At 33.7% G+C, this 18516-nt stretch overlaps 1 protein-coding gene across 2 annotated transcripts in view; it reads left to right on the top strand.

Annotated features, from left to right (window-relative positions):
- LOC108375395 (uncharacterized) overlaps nucleotides 1-18516 on the top strand; it is a 174599-nt gene that overhangs the window by 47154 nt on the left and 108929 nt on the right. Inside the window, exon 1 of one of the 2 annotated variants that reach the window (XR_001849154.1) lies at nucleotides 8244-8915. The exons of the other annotated variant lie outside the window; for it this stretch is intronic. The gene's annotated coding sequence lies outside the window, so the exon portion shown is untranslated. Of the gene's footprint in view, nucleotides 1-8243; nucleotides 8916-18516 lie in introns of those variants that run through there. 2 annotated transcript variants of the gene reach the window in all.

Here is an 18516-nt window from a genome sequence, read left to right as displayed (position 1 = left end):
AACTGCTGCTTAGCACGTTTCTTTAATTCGCTATCAATATTAAAGCATACATTTAGGGGGCATTTCCGCCCCAACCATGTACATGTATGGCATTGGTATTGGTGTGACTTTTGAATTGATTTTATCGCTCCATTTTAAACTAATTTGAAATTTTAAAAATTGCCTGCACATCAGCATCAAAATACCTTTCTAATGATATATAATTGTCTATACCTTAGAATTATAGTATAGCCGTAAAAGGGGTGTAAAGGAAACATGATTGCCTATTTATATAATGATGTATGTTATTTGTTTTTAACCGCTGTCGTCGGCAATGCCTGCAGCATTTTGGCTATTTTGCCACCGTAAACATTTTAACATGTAACTTTTCTGTATAAAGTGCACGTACTACATATATACATATATATATAACATATACATGTTAACATATTTACATACATATGTACGTACATTAGGGTGGTAAAACAAAAAAAGTAAAATCGGAATTTTACTACTCTCACCACCTGTATGGTTCTATACCGAAAAATATACTTCTTTTTTTTTAATTTTTAAATCAGAAAATATTTAGAGGTCGCTCAAAGCGCTCAAAGTTTTCTATGTATTTTATATGGGGGAAAAAAACTATACGTAGAAATGGTATAGAATTCTTGAAAATCAACATTTTTCGGCCGGAAAATTTTAGTTCCCTTTAATCCAATCTTCTTCCAATAATGATACCCAATTTTTTGTTTATCCATTTTTTAATACTAGTGATTTTCAGGTTTTTTTTTGGCAGACCTATAAAATATAGTTACTATGCAAAAATGGTTAAATAAAAAAAATAGGGGTTAATTATTTTTCGGCATAAAAGAGTGCTAGGGGAGAGAGCATTAAAATTTCGACCTTACTTTTTCACATGCATTTTTGAACCACCCTACTGTAAAAATATACTTGCAAAACACACAAATTTATAAAAAGTTGTACTTAGGAACTTGGTATTGTACAATATTTTTTTAAAATTAAAATGATTAAAAGATAATTACGTAAATTGTGGGCATCGCTCAATGCGACGTCCCCATATAAGCTGTCAAAAGTAGTAACCGTGCTCCATGTTCTATTTTTCACTTAGAAATTAAAAAATGTGTAAAACGGACACCTGTTGTTGACGGAAACGGTGTATATTAACCGATTTTGATAAAATTCAGAGTGTATGCAGCTTTAACCAGAATACCATATCCCGCCATTCGCGCCAACTACCGCGGGATCAGCCTTTTAAGCATAGGTTACAAGGTCTTATTGAGCGTATTGTGGTTAGAACTGAAGCCTTCCGCCAACGAACTGATTGGGTCTTATTAGTGTGGCTTTAGACCTGGCAAATTCGCCATAAACCAGGAATTCAAAATACGCCAAATCTTGGAAAATATCCGCGAGAAAACGATCGACACTCACCATTTATTTGTCGACTTGAAAGCCGCCTTCGACAGCACTAAAAGGAGTTGCCTATACGCCGCTATGCCTGAATTTTGCATCCTCTCAAAACTTATACTGCTGTGTATACTTCGGAATACCACTAGCTCCGTCAGGGAAGGACCGCTCCGGGCTATTTGATACCAAACGAGGTTTCAGACAGGGCGACTCACTTTCGTGCTATTTCTTTAATTTGATGTTGGAAAGGATAATAAGAGCTGCAGAACTGAGCCGCTCAGGAACAATTTACTATTAGAGCCTGTAATAAGAACCGCGAAGTCTGACAGTTATAATTTTGAGAAAGTAGAGAATTTCGTTTACTTGGGAACCAGCATTAACACCGATAATAATGTCAGCATGAAAATCCAACGCAGAATCACTCTTGCCAACAAGTGCTACTTTGCTACTGTGTAGGCAATTCAGGAGTAAAGTCCTCTCTCGACGTACGAAAACCACATCCTACGAGTCACTCATCATGTCCATGCTGGTATATGGCGCAGAAGCATGGACAATGACAACATCCGATGAGGCGGCTCTTGGAGTGTTCGAGAGAAAGATTTTGCGGAAGATTTACTGGGCTTTACGCGTTGGCGACGGCGAGTACCGCAGACGATGGAACGATGAGCTGTATGAGCTTTACAACTACATGGACATAGTGAAGCGAATTAAATTACAGCGGCTTCGCTGGCTTGGCCATGTCGATCGAGTGGACTCCGACGATCCAACTCTGAAAGTATTCAACTCGAAACCCGCTGGTGGGAGCAGAAAAAGAGCGAGGACCCCACTGCGATGGAAAGACCAAGTGGAGAAGGACTTGGCTTCACTTGGCGTTTCCAATTGGCGCTTGGCACATAAGAGAAACTACTGGCGTGCTTTGTTGAACTCGGCCAAATTCGCTTAGGCGGTTACAGAGCCAAAAAAATTAATCGATTACGCCATGACTGTCTGTCCATCCGTCCATCCGTCCGTCCGTCCATCTGTGTACACGATAACTCGAGTAGAAATTGAGATATCTTAATGAAACTTGGTACGTTTACTTCTCTCGGTCGTAGGACATATGGTATAGAAAATGTGTAAATTCGGACAATAACCACGCCTACCTTCTATGTAACGGAAGTTTTCAGAAATGCGAAAATTGCGTTATTTTAGTAACTACTGAAGCTTATTCAGTCAAAATCGATATTTACAATAATGTTTAGGCGGAAAAGGAGAATATTCTAAATTCTTGGAAAATGGGCGTAGCCAACCCCACTTATGATTACATGTGTATATCTTGGTAACTGCTTCATCAATTTCTCCCAAACTTAGCACAGTTGTTGGTCCTGGTAAAACATATAAAAACCGCTGACAATTTTTTAAATCGGACAATAACCACGCCCACATCCCATATAACGGTAATTTAGAGAAATGCGAAATCTTTGATTAATCAGTAACTACTGAAGCGAATTTATCCTAATTTAATATTTGCAATACTTCTTTAGCAAAAAATACGTTTATGATAAAATTTTGGAAAATGGGCGCGACACCGTCAACTTATAGCTATAAAAGTTTAGGTGGAAAATAATCGGAAATCTATTAATACGTGCGCCGGGTATTTAATGTTCGGTTTCGCCCTAAGTTCGGGCTTTTTGATTTGTTTTTATTTATATTTATTTTTTATTAATAATTGGGTTAAGTCCCACTGCTCGAGCCGAAGAAGTAGTCAGATTTCAGCGAGCCCCAAAGAAAAATTGCTGCTGCAGAGAAAAGAAGGATGCGACATATTTATATCTACTTAAGTATTTATGTATGCATTTTCTCACTCTTATTTTATGTACATATTTATGTATTTGGTACATTTATTTCCGCAAAAAAAAAATTTACATATTTATATTCGGTCATTAGTACTCTTACTTTCACTAATATTCTTCGCAGAATTCTTTGTCTGCATTTAAATAATAACATGTACCTACTTACATAAATTCCTACGTGATTTATTTTTACAAAGCCATTGTTAAAAGAGAATGAGAAGGTACTACTAAATAAAAAAAATATATATCGTAGCAAATTTCTAAGTGGAGTAAAAGTACTCGTATATTAAACACTGTATTTTTCTACAATATAAATATAGGAACAAATGTAGGTTTGTACGTGGTAAGTGAATGTATGTACATTAGGCTGCATCATTGCTTCCATTGGAATTATAAAATCTATTATATTTTAAGGCTTGCGCCAAAATATTTCGGAAAAATATTAAGATTTACATGAGCTGGACCGATTTTAAAATACCTACAAAAATAAAGTTTTTTTATGAATCAAATATGTTTCTTAAGAATTCGAAAAAAATCCCTTCAGATGACAATACAGTTTAAACTTAAAAAATTTGCATAAAAATATTCAAAAAAATCTTTACAACGGAATCGTAAAAATGTGATTTTTGATGCTGTTTTTTAACTTTTTTCAAAGTTTGGTATATGAAAAACTTGAATAACTGGACCTAAACTCTTTCGATTTAGACTTATTGGAAAGGTATTTTCTCATCCTTTTTATTTCTTTGCAAATAAACTCATTCTGCAGTCTAATGTACCTACATATGTATCTAACTCATCACAATAAGCTTTCCAAACATTGAAAAGAATACACTGAAGTATATTATTTGCGCTACAATGCAGCAACCCTCAACATTTAAAATATGAANTATATTTGTCACAAGCATTTGTCATCAAGTGGCAAATCAGATATTTGGTCATTTGCGTAATTTTTATTTGGCTTAAGTAGCAGGGTTGCGTTCACACGATTTGGCCACTAAGGCTGTTTTTGATTTGCCACAAGAAGCCAAATATTTGGCTTTTCTGATAAATGACAAATAAAATTTAGTGTTCACACGGTTTGTCTATGAATTTGGCAAATTTTTAGCCAAATGTACAAATCGTGTGATCCCTGCTTAAGAAAGCAGTAATATACCACTTGCAGCAATATGCAAACATTGCAAACATACATACATACATACGTTTGCACGACTGTTTTTTCCTCCTCAATTCTTTACTTGCACTTCAGCTCTCAATAATACCTTTTTGCAACTGACAAAGAAAATGCGCTGGCTGGCTGTCCCAAACTCAACAATTGACAAAATAATCACCGACGAATAAGTCTTTGCGCCGCTCAACACATCGACAATACATACAAACGACTTCAGCGCACAGCCGTGCCAGCATCACCCACCGCCTCTACATACATATGTATGTAAGTGCAGACCGCAACCTACCCGCATTCCATCTCGATAGGTAACGAGTATGTATTGCCACTTGTAGCCGCTACCGTTGTTCCGCTTTGGAGTGCCACTCAGGTTGCATGCGATGCGTTTGTTTGCTTTCGCGCTGATGCGGGCTTTAATTTCCTTCACTTTATTTCCATCTCCGTTTTGTTTGCCCAAATAAAATAAAGATGCTTTGTACATAGCCTCATTCCGGCTACAATTTTGGAAATGTTGCGGAAGGTTCACTTTTCCCGCGCAAATTGAATTTTTTAAATACTTTTTTTTTATTTAAGACTTTATATTGATTGGTTGTTGTAGGTGGTTTTAAATTTGTTTTTAAGTTTGTTTTCGGCGCTTGCGCATTGTGGAAGAACATACGCTTGTTGAGAAATATTCTTAGCAACATGTTTAGCAACATTTTTGAAGAAATGTCTTCTTATGTGTGCTCATACAGTGGGACAAATTGAAAAAAAAAACGTAAAAAAATGGTAAGAGGCACCATCGAAAAAAAACGCATTTTTCATAGTTTTTATAATCTTTTTTGATATACTTTGTCGAAGAGTGTTGCGTAGCTTTCAAAGGCTATCTGCTTCATACACCACTAATTTCTTTTTAACACTGAAAGATGAAAATATTTATGCGACTTCTAACAGCTAGTGCCTAAATGCAAACTGCATCGTCGATAAACCCTCACAAAAGCGCAACATTAGGGTGTTAGACTATTCGCATTTTTTCCAAACCCGGTATTTAAGATATTCGAAAAATTACAATAAAAAAAAAGATTTTTAATTTTGAAATAAGGAAAAAAACGGATAAACCGCTTCTATTTTACATGCTTATGTTGGTATTAAGTCATGACCAAAAATTACAATAAAACTATTAACAGCAAATATTGCTTTTATTTACCAAACTGCTCATTCCCAAATAACCTAGGATTAATTTTAATTTTTTAAGGTTTTCCCTAAATTGGAAAAGCCTTGAAAACTTCGAAAAACTTATAACTTTTATTGAGAGGTCAAAATTTGAAGTGAAAAGCAAACCGGTTTGTTGGATAAAAAATTCGGTTTATTCGATATTCGAAAAATGAAGATTTCAAAAATACCGCCTATAAATATTCAAAAAAGCCAGTAGAAACCGGTCAATTAATTACCCTAGATATTGGTTGAAAGATTTTTGAAAGACAAAGAATTTATCATTAGTGGGCGGGGCTGCGTTTATTTTCCTTTTTTCTAGCCAAGTTTCTTACTAAATGAGTACTTTATACATAAGTAAATATTTAGCAATTTCGCTCCAGAGTATGCCGAAATATCGGAGTTTTAGCTTATAAAAAAATGCCGTCTTTTCATAAATACTGTTACATGAAAATTGATTGGTTATTTAATGATTCGATTTTTAATCTGAACAAAACAATGATAATATGTATTTAATAAATCGTTATATTCGTTTTTGTTCTTTAAAATTTAAGGTTTTTGCGTTCTACGAAATTGGTAACCGGTACTAAACAATCGGATTTTTCGAAATTGGTAGATGGTACAAAAAAACGAATTAAACTCTGGAAATTGCCATACTAAAAAATTACCACTTGGCTTTTATCAAAATTTGTAGTCGGTACTAAAAATCCGAATTTTGCAAAATTCGTAACTGGTACAAAAAAACCGAGCCGTGAAGTAATGTTTCAACAAATTGAGACCATTTCTTGTATATTTCCACATTTGTTCATTTGTGCGTCAGTTTCAATAGTTTTTAATTAATTTAAAATATTCCCGCTCAAATTGAGAGATAGAAAATTTTATTACTTTAATGAAGCTATTTTTCTGAACAGCATGGTACGTTTTTTATTCTGGCTGGAATTTTTTCCAGGTACACCTAAAAATAAATCCAGATTGACTGGGCAAATTGTCAAAAGTACCCTCAATGTCTACAAAAATTGCTCTTTGGAGTACAAAAAATAAAAAAAAAATATCGATCCTTCCAAATACCATAGCTGAATGTCTAAATTAGTTTAAGTTGGTAGCCTCTAAAGAAGACACAACTGGGCTCAAACCCTTTGAGATGTCGTTGAAGGACTATTTTAAAAATTCTCCTAAATTCTTTACATCTGCAACACCAATCACATCCCTTTTCGATTTCCATTTAAAACTCAAGTCTCAACGTTCCGTAATGTTGCTGCATAGCAACTTTTCACACAACCTTCGACAACCCAGCCTGTAGGCAACAAATGTTGTTGACGCGAATATTGCTCTCGCTCTCTCTCACTATGGCAACAAGCAAAACCAAACACATAGTTGCCAACTTAGTGCTTTAAGCACTAGATTTAGTGCTTTTTGAAAATTAAAACGCCAAAAAAATGGTTTAGTGCCTAGTGCCCTTTTTAGGGCTTTTTTCTGAACTAAAATTTCTAATTTTACAAGAATCTAAAAAATTAAATGCACTAAAATGCAAACCACGATTGATAAAAAGATGAAGTTGCAAACCCACGTTCTTGCGTTCTTGTTAAATTGTAGGCGCGTTGAAAATGCTAGCACGCAGATAAGTTAAGTATTTATTTTTTTATTTTCTTGATTATTGATTGATTACACAGTTCGAAAAATTTTAACTTTTTTTGCCACCTGAGTGCATCGGTTTTTATAGATTCTTCGGTGCTGAATACCAATCTAGCTGCAGAATTTCTATACCATGTCAGAATTTTGAGATATCCTACCCTCTAAGTGTAAAAACACGGTTTTTCGCAATATTTGAGGTTATATTATAAAACAACAAATTTTTCGCTCATTTCTACTTAGGGTATCATTAAGTATTACTCTTCCCCTTTAAAATTCAATTTCGTTTGTTGTGATTCGATTGTTCCTTCTCCAGATGTACCAGTTTTAATGTGCAGTACTTCGGTATTACTTGGCAAGCATGAATGTGTATTTATTTATACATGTAAATATTGTATATTTTTTTACTTTTGTTTACCACAAACTGTTATGAAAAAAAGTATAATTTTTTCCAAGATTTGGTGCTTTTTGAAACTGAAAAGTTGGCAACACTGACCAAACATCCAATTGCACTATGTCGTAGCTCTCCTTGGCCAACAATGGTCTTGGCCATACTTGTGCTGCAGCATTTGTTGCATGTGCTAGCGAGAATGTTGTATGTGGCACGCGCGGCATGTTGCAACATGGCTTTTTTCAAGGTATTTAACCAGCATTTGTATCAACACGTTTGCTATTCCTCTGATTAGATGTATGTATGTACATATGTATGTATGTAAGCAAGCAATATGCGGCGCTTTGCCATTGCAACGCGTGAAACAAGTTGCCCTGCCAAGCCCCCAGCCACCTTACAGCATCTGCACGCACACGTTTGCACATACATACTAAATAATACTAGTACTCTACTACACCAACAACAACAAACAAATAAAGCCGGCTTTGGCTGCTGCTGGGCGCTCTGGGTTGTGGTTATTGTGGTTGTTGTTTTTTGGCGCTTTTGTTTTCATTTCATCTTCTGTGCGAAAATTTTCAATGTTTACGCGAAACCATTTGCGAAACTTGCATTCAGTCTTCGTTTGCTGAGTGTTGCGGGTGGTTCGGTTTGACTGCGCGCTACGCGAAGTGAGCTAACAATATCTACTACTTATTTACAAATAGTAGTAGATAAGTAAATGAAAAATCTTCAGTGAATGAGTTTGGAGCTCTTGAATTGCTCTAGTGACGTGTTTCGCCTTTTTGGCCGTGTCTTGTGGCGCGCAATTGCATAATACATACTCGTACATACATACATACATAAATAGTGGTGTTTGGGTGTATGCCTGCAAAGCGCCACTGTACGTTCAAGTGTTTGTCTCGCAGCAAGTGCTAGTGGTGTTAGTGAACCAACCGAACCGTTAGAGTAGCGGAAGTGAAAATTATTACAATTTCTTCCCCAAAATTTAATTGTGTATGCGCCACATGTCTCTGGCTCTGTCTATGTGTGGGTGTTCGTGTTAATGAGTGGTTGCTGCTTTTCGTGCACGGAAATACAATTGATTATTATAATTAGTGCGAAACACGGGAGAGTGTCATATTTCGAACAAATCAAACTAAAATTGTTATCGTTAATGGAGTATATAGCAATTAAAATAAAATTAATGTTTGTTAAGTTGTAATTTAATGCATATAAAATTTAAATGCAGAATAATTGACATCAGTGGAGATATTGTGGGAGTTGTGGGAAAATATTCAAGTGAGCCGCTTCGAAGGATACTGAGGTAAGTTTCACGAAATCTTGGAAATTCGTAATTAATTTATGTACATAGGTATTAAATGCTACTCAAGCCAATTTAGACTTATTATACTATTTTTTAAGTATTTCAAATAAAGACAGTTTAACTTAAAAAAAAAAAGCCGAAAGATTATGAAAACCTTATGCTTTGAGAGTAGTAAATTTTATAGCGATTTTCTCGTATTTGAGGATGTAGGGGCATTATAGTCGGTTGTAATCTAAAACTTATTTGAAAATCGAAATTTTATGGAGTTTTTTATAAATGAAGTAAAAAAAAATTTAAGCGCTTGAGCCGCATTTTAAAAATTTTGAATGCATTACAGGCTTAGCTCATTAAAAAATCGATTTCCCATATAAATAAAACGGGAAATTTTTTTCGGTCGATTTGATTTTTCGGTATTAAATTTTTATTTTTGGGAAAAACGAGTGTAAGCTTTTGTAGGGCATGCAATATGCTCCAAAAAATTTCCTATGAGCAAATGTCTCAAAATTTAAATTTTTATAAATTCGAAATTTTGTTTTATTTATATTTATTTACTAAATTTATACGTTATTCTTGATATAAAACATGTAGGTAATCGTTTCTTGGTATTTATTTTAAGTCAATTTCTAGTGTAAGAATAATAAATATCGTCTTAAAAGACATTTAACGTAAATTATTATTAACATTTTCGTAGCAAATTTCATGCCCCACAAAAGCTGTACACTTGTTTTTCTCAAACAAAAATTTTATACCGAAAAATCAATTAATTACACTGTTCGACAGCCGAAACCAGCCCGGAGTTTGTTGAGTTTGGCTGTTATTCCTTCTTGGCATAGATTTTTTTGTTTGAATTTTTTAGAGACTTTTACGTCTCGGTGGCATGAAGTTTATGCCTGAGAAGAATCCTAGTAAAATTTTCCGAAGAATCATTTTCTAGAATATATCAATCCTCTAACTTCCAAATTTGCTTTTTACGGGGTTTCTTGAAGTCAACCCTACTAAATATAGTTCTAAATAAAGACTTTCAAACGTATATCGACTGATACCAATCTCCTTCAAACATCTCATAAATAGTTTAAATATTAAAATTACAGATTTCTTAGCACTCTTTCGTTTCGGCTTTTCAAACAGGTGGCAACGCTTACGAAAAAATAAAAATTTATTGCTCATCTATGGGCCATGCTCTTGAAAGGTAAGGTAGTAATTTTTAAAAAGGTGGCAACCCCACTAAAAAAATAATAAAAGCTTATTGCATATCCGGGGACCGTATTCTTTCACTTTGTACCTCATTTTTAGTCCAACTTACTGTGGAGATATTATATTTTTTAACATAGTGGCAGCCCTACTAAAAAAAATAATACATTATTGGACATCTATAGAGGCCAAGCACCTTCATTTTCTGTAATCCAACGAACGGTGCGGATCTTATAATTTTTTAGACGGATGGCAACCCGATAGAAAATCTCAGGCCTAAAGATAATACCTGTATTAAAAAAAAATGTTGACAAATCCCTTCAGTAGTTTTCGAGGTTAACGTGGTGAAAAAATCCCGAATTTGCTGTATTCTATGTAAGGAGGATACATACTACTACGTACTTCGCTTAAAATGTTAGTTTTTGGGAAAACGAGCAAGCACTGTTATTACTCAAACAAAATCCAATTATTATTAAGCATTTTTTTATTATTAGTTCGCGTCATCACTTTTCAGCTTGCTAGTTCTAGGTACTCTACGGAACACAAAAAATTTTTTAGTATTTTTCTTTAAATACGCACTACAAATACATTAAATAACAATAAACAAACACACACACGATATGCATATTAACTAATTCTTATTAGAAATATCTTGGACTTTATTTTCCATATCTAATTTTGTTTATTTATATTAACGCAACCTTTCACTAGCTCATCACAATTGACTAATAATTTTGCACCAATTCTGACAAAATAACAGCTAATCATAAACATGACTTTGAAAGCGCACTGAAAGCACAGGGTTGAAACTTCAAATCTGTTATTTGGAAATTTTCTTAGTTGACATATGTAGTTTTATAAAAATAACTGATATCAACAATATATTGCTATAAAAATCTTGAATTTATGATAAACAAAAGTCCAATTTCGGCCAGTGGGCACTGTATTGGGCAATTCACAAGGTGTTGTGAAGTTATATTTTCCTAACAAAAGTTGTGTTAAAACACGACGGTTGTGAACACCTGTTACGATTATTTATTATATCTCAGCACTTAACCTCACATAACACCGAATAAACATAGGTTGCAGAGTTGTATCGTCATGTGTTATTTTTCTTCACAAAACAATAACAACATTTTTACAACTGTCATGAAATATCATGACTTCACGACAAACACGACAAATACGACACCTTGTGAATTGCCCATATGTAAACAAGTGGCCGAAAATATATCAAAAACTCAACGCTTGAAGGAAAGCCTTCGTTTCACACATAGTAGGAATTTTTTTGGCAATCAGCTGATAGTGTTTTTACTTAGGAATGCCGTAGCATTTTGAACGAGAACATAACAGCGCACGACAGTGCGCGCGAGTGACGATACATATTTACGTAGAATTCTACTCATATGTATGGTTGCCGGGTACACCGCAAAATCGACGGCAACTGCAAAGCTGATAACTCACAGGGAAAGGTACGAACACCCTAAACCTTCCGGGAAAGGACACGGTAGATATAGCAATAGCCACTTCCAAGCAGTTTGCTAAAGATCACACCATTCTAGTAACCAAAGAACGCTGGAACAACTTTCGCCTTACGTAACTTTCAGGATTACCTGGTGTTTCTATAAAGGGAAACGCTTACGACATGCCACTTCCTAATGTGGAATGAAAACCTGTATTAACCTATGTGACATGTAGGACCGAATCAAAAAAGTTACCAAATTGAAAAATAAATTACCAAACTTGATAAATAAAGAGAAATATTACCAATTTTGGTTACAAATTACCAAGGCGGCAACGCTGTACTGAATATGTATAGTTCCAGAAAATATTAGCAAAGTCCGGGCTGCTTTCGGCTGCCGCAAAGTGTTATCGAAAATGTCTGAAATTGTAACGGTTGTTTTCAACGAGGTAAAAAAGGTAAGGCTTTTCGAAAAAAACATGCAAACGCTAGCGGATTTCTTCCAAAAGAAATTTTTGATATATTTTATTATATAGATCTTATAGATTTTTAGCAAAAACCCACTGTATTTTATCTGAGCACAAATGATGTTAAAAAGGAAGTTTGTGTGAGTTAAGAAATATGACAGAATTTACAGGTCTTTGAAATTCCGTCTATGATTTCCACATTAGCTTTTTAATTAGAATCTTTTGCAGAAGTAGCTAGTGCTTTTTTGTTTTAATGTAAACTTTTTTTATGACCAATTTAATGTTTTTTTGCTTAAGCTCGGTTAACAAAAGAAAAATATATATCCTACTTAATTCGATAGTGAATATTCTTGATTTTTTGTTGCAGCTGTTAAATTGCAATGGAGTCATCTTTTAAAAAGGCGACTTCAACTATTTAAGTACTCTATCGTCAACATTTTGTATTCTTTTACCAAAAAGTTGATTTTCCTTTGTATTTTTGGAGCACCCTAGTGTTCATATATGTTTTTCTATTTATGTAATATTTCCTGAATATTTTCTCTCGAGGCTTTATTTGTAATTTTTCTTATTTTCTAAACATAGAAAATGTGTTTGCACATAACTTTGATCAACTAATTAAATTCTCATTAACATGCGTTCATTTCATTCTCTGAAAACACCTAATGACACCAAATTGGCACTTATTATATTAAATGTGACCATGTACTTACTGTAAAAGAAAAAAAAGAAATTATTGGGTGAAACATAAAATGAACTCATTAAATTAAAAATATGAAATTCAATGTTGCAATAAAGTGAAATAATGGGCGTTTAATTTGGCGAATTCAATGGTGCTTGATTCGTTTTGCTAGCCATATTTTTTTACCCTCACAATTGGAGATGTTTGTGCATTTAAATGAGGAGAATATTTTAAAACAATAGCAGCTGCAAAAATATGCTACATACATACATACATAAACTTTATGTAAATTTCCTAAGTACATACAAGAGCAACAAATGAAATTTCAACCATGAAAATTTAAAACCTTTATTTGGATTTTCATCATTTTCAATCAAAAATATTACATCTATTTCGACGACTTTAAATCCCATATTAAATCCCCCGCTTGTGCTCGATTTTATACTCGTTCCCTTTTTCTGCCGTTATTTTTTTTTTACTCCTATACTAGTGCATTATATGTATTTACTTTTGTTCGTTTTTCTGCTTGGCTGCCATCTCCAGAGGGTAAAGAAAATAATAAATTTTTAATTTTTGCTTAATTGAAAAAAAATAAAACAAAGAAATGAAATGAAAACAAAATACAATCGAAATGAAAATGAGAAAATGGGTAACGGAAAACAAACGAAATGGTATCGGTGCTAGGCAGCAGTGCGTGAAAATGAGTGTGTTGAGGAAACGGAAGCGGTGGGCTGACTGAAAGGTGGGGTGGTTGGTTGGTTGGTTGGTTGGTTGGTGAGTGTGAGTGGGTGCGGGTGAGCGCGAACATGACTGGGGTGCAAGGCGCTAAGTCGAGCAGGTGTTTCTGGTCACGTGGCACTTTCATGCAGCTTCCAGACAAATATTGTACTATTTGCTTTGAGTAGATCAAATAAAGATTTTAAATATTAACTTATTGCAAATTGAAATTTTTTTGTATGCCATTGAGCTTAAAACTGTTTGCTCTAATATACATACAATACATACATATTTATACTCCTTCACTTTCTGAGTTGTCAGTTGTTATTAACGTTATTTAGAGTGGATACGGAGTTTTCGAATGAGCTCATGAATTAGAATAATATTGGTTTCTCCATCAAGAGTTTGTGTCAATTATTCGATTAACTTTCGTGTGTATTTCAACTAGAAAATATTTCTCAAAAAAGTTGTTTGAAAAAAAAAAACATCTGCTGTGCCGTGGCAAAATCAAGACGCAAATCAAAATTTGGGGCAGAACTTCGGCCACACTCTTAACAATATGTAAGCGCTAAATTATGGTTTATAAATGATTGAAAACCCCTTCAATGTCCAAGAATATTAAGACATATAATTATTTCCCGCTGATATATTTCTGTATGAACATATTTTTATACATAAATGAACATGATTTAAGCTGAAGTAGGAAAAGCCAAGACTCTAAGGCCCTGAGTAGTTGTATGTGTTGTTTTGTTGTCCATGAAAGTAGATTTTACTAGCAATTTAAGAATCGTTTGTTCCCAGAGACAGAAACCATAGACGAGGTACAGAAATCAGTGACCATGGACACAGACCAGAAATGAAGACCAGATACCCTTGGACAGAGGATAGAGACAGAGATCAAGGCCAGATATCAGAGCCAGAAATAGGTTCCACACAACACTTCTAAGCTTAAATCTTAGTTTAGGGATTTAGTAGTTTTTTTCTTGTCCTTTCCTTTTCCTTTTTTCCTTGTATTTTCGTTTCTTTTTTTTACCATGATTTTCTTTTCTTTTCTTTTATATTCTTTTATTTTCTTTTCTTCTCTTTTCTTTTCTTTTCTTTTCTTTTCTTTTCTTTTCTTTTCTTTTCTTTTCTTTTCTTTTCTCTTGTTGTTTTCTAGTAATGGGGTTTGGACTTTAGTTTGCTTTATAAAGTACTTTATTGAGGAGCTATAAGTTTATCATATACATTATGCGACCCATTTCACTAAAGGAAGTCAAACCCCTCTCTGGCTAACCCATCGGCAGCCAGTATTGACTTCGGAGATTTGCGAGGATAAGTGACCCCAACTAAGTGCACTATGAATTGATATTCAAAAGATTGCTGCATTCCTTAATCAGCTTAGATTTCGTCATGAAACATGCAAGCTGCATAACAGTACCGCATAATAGTATCGCCTAGGCGATAATGTAGGTTTCTCCGCTTCAAACGACGTCAGTCCCTGGCGTTAGAGAATATTTCTGATTGGAAATCGTTCGAAAAATTCGTTTGACTTCACCTCCTACCCTCATAGAATAATCTTACTCCAGTGATGAGTTGGGGCAGATCCCTACACCAATCAACTTTCAATGGTAGATAGACCATGAAACGCTAGTGGAATTATATTTCAAGTCTTATATATGTTAGTCTGTGTTGTGCCTAAAATTGGAAAGCAAACCTGAAAAGGTTTTATTTACTATTCTACATACATATATTATTCACACTGTGCCTGAATTAGTTAAAGGTTCACTAAAACGCACGACGAAAGTTGAAAATGCACCTTTGTTCGTTATCACCTACGTAACCTAAATCAATTTTCACTAAAATAGTATCAGCTTATTTTTGCGAAATATTGACATTCAAGAATTGCAAAATTATAAAAATCTTGCAGAAAAATCGTTATTATTGTATTTCTTGTTTTGATTTATTTTTAATTCTGATTTAATAAGTAATTGTATAATACAAGTGGAGTTTTATTTAAAAATATATAATACACCATGTGATAACCTCCCGCTTTTTTGAAGTCGGTATTAAATTTTTGAGTTCTTTGTTAATTTTATATAAATAAAGTGCAATTTATGAAACTTTAAAAATTGTATTTATTTATTACATACTGTCCATAAAACTTGCATAAATGTATTTTGAGAGCATATTATCTGAAGCGAATTTTCAGTATTTTCTGGTGATATATCTATATCTATATATCTTTCTTCCGAACAGTATTTTTCTTCCACATGGTGCAAATACTTATTTTCTGTTTTCTTCATGACTTCGGTAATGTATTATACAATTACTTATTAAATCAGAAGGTATTGAAACGCTAACAATATTTTTTAAAAACAAATCAAAACAAGAAATACAATATTAACGATTTTTCTGCAAAGGGATTATGTGGTAACGAGCCAAGGGCTGTTTGCAATTCTTGAATGTCAATATTTCGCAAAAATAAGCTGATACGATTTTAGTGAAAATGGACTTAGGTTACGTAGGTGATAACGAGCTCCTTATGGTTATGGTGAAAAACTAAAATAAAATATATACCCACGGTTATAGTTATAGCTCTGGCGTTATACTATGGCAACAATAATCGTTGGTTATGGTATGGCACCATGCGACAGTCAATTTTACACAAAAAAAACACAAATTTTGGAAAAAATATATGTTGTGGACTAATAATTATTATAATTATTGGCACTACCACTCCAGTTTCGTCCCTCGAACTTTATAAGTTTAGAATAGAAAAATTATTTAAAGGACATTATCAATAGCTATTCGTCCATGTAAACTAAAAGTGTATAATTTTTTCGATTGGCTGTTTTTAATGGTGGCTACACACCTACATTGGAAAACAGGGCAGTTATCCGGATGCTTACAGCGCCCTTCACCAAATATGAGATTAATTAGTAGTTCCAAGCATTTTAGTCGTGTTTTTGACAGTGCAGGACATCGGCAGAGATAATGCTCTAAGGTTTTCCGTTATGCCCCGCTCGAAACTCCCATTTATGAATGACTTTCAGGCCTCTGCATACGCCACTAATTTGGGTGTTTTCCCGTCGAATGACCTAGCGTCGTTTCGTTCTTATTTTCCTGTTTCCTCAAAAAGCCTTTAGAGACTTCCTTGCACCCGAAACGCAAGTAATCCTCGAAGGATACATACATTCCAGCTCAGAACTCGAAGCTTCTTTGAATTCTGGAATATTCGTTAGTGGAAGTTTGTTTATTTAATTTGTGGTTTTTCATTTGATTTGTTGTCCTTCGGCGAACTCCATTCAAAAGCAGTAAAATTAATTAATCTCTTTATCTTTCAAATTTATAGTTTTTAAGAACCACTAAATTCTGGTTTTGAAATGTACTGCTATTTTTAATATGCAATTAGCAATATGTATCAATATTTTAATATCCCACCAAAAATGTATGCTCAATATTCAGCAATTTTTTTTTGTAATGATTCGCCAAAGTTAACAGAAAAAAGAAGCAAAATCCAAACCTATTCGTTAAAATGTCATAAAATTCGCAAATAAATTGCCACATTTTATAGTCGCTTAAATCGCGCAGGTGTGCGTTCATTCGGTATTTATTGTGTGTTGCCAAATGAGCCTAACTACCAACACTTTATCGCATTTTACAGGTATTTTACCGCCTACAGCCTACCGGTTGGAATTGCTCAGCATCCATTCATTGTGCTATGTTGGTGGCAGAGCAACGTAGCGTAAAAGCTGAGCAATGTAGTGAACATACATATGTGGAGCCAACAACTCTCATTTACGCACACTTTGCTTGGAGTTGGTGTTAATAATTGCCTCAAATATGCGCATAAACAGCTGGCATACATATTTATGTATAACGTTTGCCGTGTGCCATGTGCTGTGTGACTAAATACCTACATATGTATATATAGATGCGGTACATGTGGGTGTGAGGGCACTTAGGCGCCATTGCTGTCGCGCATTTGCAAATAAAATGGGTCATCCGTACGAACTGCTTGGCTGCATCTGCCAACAGCCAACTCCTGCTTGCTTACTCATACCTGTGGCAAATGCATTTGTGTTCAGCTTAGTTATGTATGTAAATATGTTTGAATGCATGTGTATGTGAGTAGATATGTATGTATGAGTGTAGAATGTAGTCTGTATGTAAGTAGATAAATGTAACGCCAGCGAGTAATAATAATAAAAGTGACTACATATGGCGAGCGTAAATTTACGACACCAATACACTGTCAGAAATCAGTGTGGAATAAAAAAAAGGATATATAATAGGAAAATTCCATAAATATTAGATTAGCTCGATTATATTCTATCTTAACCCTTTGTCGGCCGAGAATTCCTTTGTGGCAATCAAATGCAAATTTTGGCGGAAATTCCAGCAACTGTCTTTTTAAGTAACTCATGAAAGACAAAAGTCTTTCATAAGACCATTGTCAATTGTGAAACCATCTTGAAAGCTATTTTCCGTCATTCAAAAGACTAGTTGAAAGACCTTCTAACGGGGAGGTCTTAGCGTTGTTCTGTTTGTTATCGAGCAATAAGTTTATTTGAAATTAAAAATGTGTATGTACTTTTTAAAAAAGTTTATCAAAATTAATGATATTAAAAATTATGTTCTTTTTTAGCGATACAATGGGCACAATATCCATCTAAAACGATACAAAAATTAAAAAGAAAAAGTAATAATAGGTTCCTAAAAATCAAATTAAATGAACAAAAAATAAATATTTTTATAGATTTATTTAAAAAAATAACTGAATAAATTCCTTAATATAAATAAAATTAAAAAATATTTTTATTAAAAAAATTAAGTCCAAAGAAGAAAAAATTAATTAAGAAGAGAAGAAAGAATATTAGCCGCTAAAATTTATAAGTTCCAAAAAATTTAATAAAATTAAAAAAATTGTTTTATACCTTTATTTAAGAAATAAATAAGTTAATTAAAATAAAATGAAATTTCAAAAAACATTTGTTCTTCTTAAAACAATAGAATCTAAAAAAGCAAAGAAAATGAATTAAAAAAGAAAGAACACTAGTTTCCAAAAACTAAATTGAATATGAAAAAATTGTATTTTTAAAA

The sequence above is a fragment of the Rhagoletis zephyria genome, unplaced genomic scaffold (genome assembly GCF_001687245.7).
Source record: "Rhagoletis zephyria isolate East Lansing unplaced genomic scaffold, Rhagoletis_zephyria_1.1 Rzeph_scaffold_00093, whole genome shotgun sequence".
NCBI lineage: Eukaryota > Metazoa > Arthropoda > Insecta > Diptera > Tephritidae > Rhagoletis > Rhagoletis zephyria.
The sequence above is the reverse complement of the archived record's forward strand: the minus strand, read 5'-3'. Positions and strand labels throughout refer to the sequence as shown.